The sequence below is a fragment of the Limulus polyphemus genome, unplaced genomic scaffold (genome assembly GCF_000517525.1).
Source record: "Limulus polyphemus unplaced genomic scaffold, Limulus_polyphemus-2.1.2 Scaffold4524, whole genome shotgun sequence".
Classification (NCBI taxonomy): Eukaryota; Metazoa; Arthropoda; class Merostomata; order Xiphosura; family Limulidae; genus Limulus; species Limulus polyphemus.
In genome coordinates, this window is record NW_013670134.1 from 61,661 (window position 1) to 66,299 (window position 4,639).

Consider the following 4,639-nt stretch of genomic DNA (forward strand, 5'->3'; position numbering starts at 1 on the left):
GTAATAGGAAAGGGGTGTTTTTCTGGACAACTGATTTTCACGTAGTTTTTCCGCATGTAATAGGAAAGGGGTGTTTTTCTGGACAACTGATTTTCACGTAGTTTTTCCGCATGTAATAGGAAAGGGGTGTTTTTCTGGACAACTGATTTTCACGTAGTTTTTCCGTGTAATAGGAAAGGGGTGTTACTCTGACAGCTGATTTTCACGTAGTTATTCAACATGTAAAAGGAAAGGTGTTATTCTGGACAGCTGATTATCACGTGGTTATTCCACATGTAATAGGAAAGAGGTGTTATTCTGGACAACTGATTTTCACGAGGTAATAGTACAAGACAACCATAACTGTATTGTCTCCGTACAGTGTTGCAATAGTTATTTTGATGGAGAGGAAATTTCTGTCCTTTTAGCACAGTTATGTTATATCACGTGGTGTTCCAAACAAATTACATTCAGAATTTCCTCTCAAATTACTTTTTCCTCTCTAGGGACAGAGAAGCGTAAGCCCCAAATATCTCGCTAATCGTGAATTTTTCCTTAGAAGAGGAGTGGATATGTATATGTAGTGTAGCGAGTGTTATCATAGAGTGGGTACAATATATATGGTCAAGGTAGTTAGTTAGCATAATGCACGTACACACCCTAAAAATCAATAATGACAGAGAGTTTTACTTTAAAATATGTTTGCCACTCGCTTTTTTTGTTCCTCTACTCAACAAGGCAAGAAACCATCTCTAAGATACCAAACCAGAAAGTGACCAACCCACCAAGTTGTTCAACTTTGTTCTTGTTGTTACAGTCCAGATAACTCTACAACTACTTTATCACTGACGTCAGTTTAAACCTAAATCCACTCTATGTTTCTGGGTAGTTCATAGTGTTATCGCTTAGTCGTAATAGCTAGTAGTAATTAAAAAAACAATAATAATAATAATTCTAGTGTAAACGATGTTATCATTACCCCTTGATGTTAGCTTTTTTTTTTACAGAAATTTGAGATTCTTTTACAAAACTTAAGTACAGTGTGAAACAGAAATTACCAGCCAATAAATGACTGTAACATGTAGAATAATTCGTTCTTTGTACATTATACAATCAGTGTCTTTAGGGGAACCAACACCTATATTATGTATGGAGAGAAGGAGTGACAAAAATCAATACATATATTTAATTTTACTACACACATTCATTGAATACACTAACTTTCAATAAAGGGGGAAATGTCACAAGTAATATAAAATATCTTATAAATGTAAAATGTAGGGATGTCAGTGCCAAAAAAAATACAAACAAGAATATAGGGATGATACAGCTATACATAGATCATTCTTACATGACTTTTAATATTAAAATTTAATGTTAAACTGTAAAATATATACTTGAATTTAATATTACTGCAGTTGGAAGATATATATTCCTGACTATTGGTGTACAGTTAAACAAAGACCATTTGTTGTATACACTTAAGTAAAGGTTAAACAATGGCCAGATACTTTATACACTTAATTAAAGGTTAAACAATGACCAGATGCTGTATACACTTAAATAAATGTTAAACAATGGCCAGATACCGTATACACTTAAAGGTTAAACAATAACCAGATATCGTATACACTTAAATAAAGGTTAAACAATGGTCAGATACCGTATACACTTAAATAAAGGTTAAACAATGGCCAGATACCGTATACACTTAAAGGTTAAACAATGGCCAGTTACCGTATACACTTAAATAAAAGTTAAACAATGACCAGATACCGTACACACTTAAGTAAAGGTTAAACAATGGCCAGATACCGTATACACTTAAAAGTTAAACAATGACCAGTTGCTGTATACATTTAAATAAAGGGTTAAACAATGGCCAGATACTATATAAAATTAAATTTTAAACTGACAAAAAAAATAGAGGTATTTAAAAGATGGAAGAATTGAGCAGATGACTCAACAAATGATAGTAATGTATACATGTTCACGTGCATATATGGAAAGCTCCAAACCGTTCTGTAAACAAGGGTTTAGGCCCGAAACGTCAAGAACATTACCATCACTTGTTGTTTCATCTGTTTAATTTTCCCATCTTTTCAAAATCATCATTTTTTATCAAAATAAACTTTTTCTATGCGTTCTAAACAACTTTTTTCAATAATATTTTTAACGTAATCATTTAATCCATCAGGCCTAACATGGATCACTTGTATACCACTCCTCGGAAGACTATTCCACCATTATTAGTACTTTCACGCTAGAATTGTTTTTATTCAATTCTTTGTAAATCCAGGTTTTACAGCTATGTTTGATTTCTTGGAATTTGTTTACGAAATCACGTTATATATGTAAAGGTTTCCGAATTGCTTTTCATGTACTTCAATACTCTGACTTTGACGTCAAAATAGACAGACTCCTGATCTGATACCGAATAGTGTTATACTTGCAAAGTTATCAGTGTTTAGTGATATTCGCGTCTGATCCGATACTCAAGTAGCGTTATACTTGCCAAGTTATCAGTGTTTGGTGATATTCGCGTCCGAACTGATATTCAAATAGTGTTATACTTGCCAAGTTATCAGTGTTTAGTGATCTTCGTGTCCGATCTGATACTCAAATAGTGTTATACTTTCCAAGTTATCAGTGTTTAGTGATATTCGTGTACGATTTGATACTCAAATAATGTTATACTTGCCAAGTTATCAGTGTTTAGTGATCTTCGTGTACGATCTGATACTCGAATAGTGTTATACTTGCCAAGTTATCAGTGTTTAATGAAGGCATTGCACTTTTTTCGAAAAATTCACTTACAAGCTGGTTCCATGCTAGTAACTAGAATACAAACTTCAAGCTGGTTCCATGCTAGTAACTAGAATATAAATTTCAAGCTGGTTCCATGCTAGTAACTAGAATACAAACTTCAGCTGGTTCCATGCTAGTAACTAGAATATAAATTTCAAGCTGATTCCATGCTAGTAACTAGAATACAAATTTTAAGCTGATTCCATGCTAGTAACTAGAATACAAATTTCAAGCTGGTTCCATGCTAGTAATTAGAATACAAATTTCAAGCTGATTCCATGCTAGTAACTAGAATATAAATTTCAAGCTGATTCCATGCTAGTAACTAGAATATAAATTTTAAGCTGATTCCATGCTAGTAACTAGAATACAAATTTCAAGCTGGTTCCATGCTAGTAATTAGAATACAAATTTCAAGCTGGTTCCATGCTAGTAACTAGAATATAAACTTCAAGCTGGTTCCATGCTAGTAAGTAGAATACAAATTTCAAGCTGGTTCCATGCTAGTAACTAGAATACAAATTTCAAGCTGGTTCCATGCTAGTAACTAGAATACAAACTTCAGCTGGTTCCATGCTAGTAACTAGAATACAAATTTCAAGCTGGTTCCATGCTAGTAACTAGAATACAAATTTCAAGCTGGTTCCATGCTAGTAACTAGAGTATAAACTTCAAACAGTAACGACAAGGTCCCACCCACGGAATCTACACGATAAAGCGAAACTTACAAACTACTAGAAACAACTGCTTGAACATTCCCATCAGTTGGTTATTTTGTATTTATTTACCACAAACAGACCAACATTATCACTCCAACACACACATCTCTCCACAGAGGAACGGAAAGCTATTAATACCTTCAAAGATCGTGATGGCATCGTAATAAAGTCAGCAGATAAATGAAGAGCCATTGTAGTCTGAAGAAAATATCTGGGCATACCCGAAGCTGAGAGGAACTGTCTGATCTCCTCTTTTCCGAATTTGTCTCCGATAATGATATTATTAATCCCAAAGTACAAACATGAGTAACTAACTTAATCAGCAATAATACCCTTTCCTCAGAAGATTGAAGTCTTATATTACCTAACCCTAGATTATGAATTTTGTAACTACTTACCAAAGTCAATAACCACGCTAGACCTATTGTTTCTACTTTTCTGGCGAGAAACATTTCAATGATTTAAGACAGGTTATTTGTTTCTATTGTTCGGAAACTTCCTGGCATAAATACCCCCCCCCTTCCCAATGTATTTCCAAAATTTGACACTTCTATCTTCTCTATTATCCCTGGGATTTTATTCACGGATGATATTCCTAATCTATACAGAGTAATTCCATACAGAGGAGAAGATTAATAAAAATATTAATATGAATTATATTCTTTCAATTAAAACATACAAACAGAACTGTGGAGTTGTAATACAAGTTTCCTATGGAAAATTGTTTGTTGGGTATGTATAACTTTATGTACTCACCTTGTTTGTTGGGTATGTATAACTTCATGTATTCATCCTTGTTTGTTGGGTATGTATAACTTCATGTATTCATCCTTGTTTGTTTGGTATGTATAACTTCATGTACTCACCCTTGTTTGTTGGGTATGTATAACTTCATGTATTCATTCTTGTTTATTTGGTATGTATAACTTCATGTATTCACCCTTGTTTGTTTGGTATGTATAACTTCATGTACTCACCCTTGTTTGTTTGGTATGTATAACTTCATGTACTCACCCTTGTTTGTTTGGTATGTATAACTTCATGTACTCACCCTTGTTTGTTTGGTATGTATAACTTCATGTACTCACCCTTGTTTGTTGGTATGTATAACTTCATGTACTCACCCTTGTTTG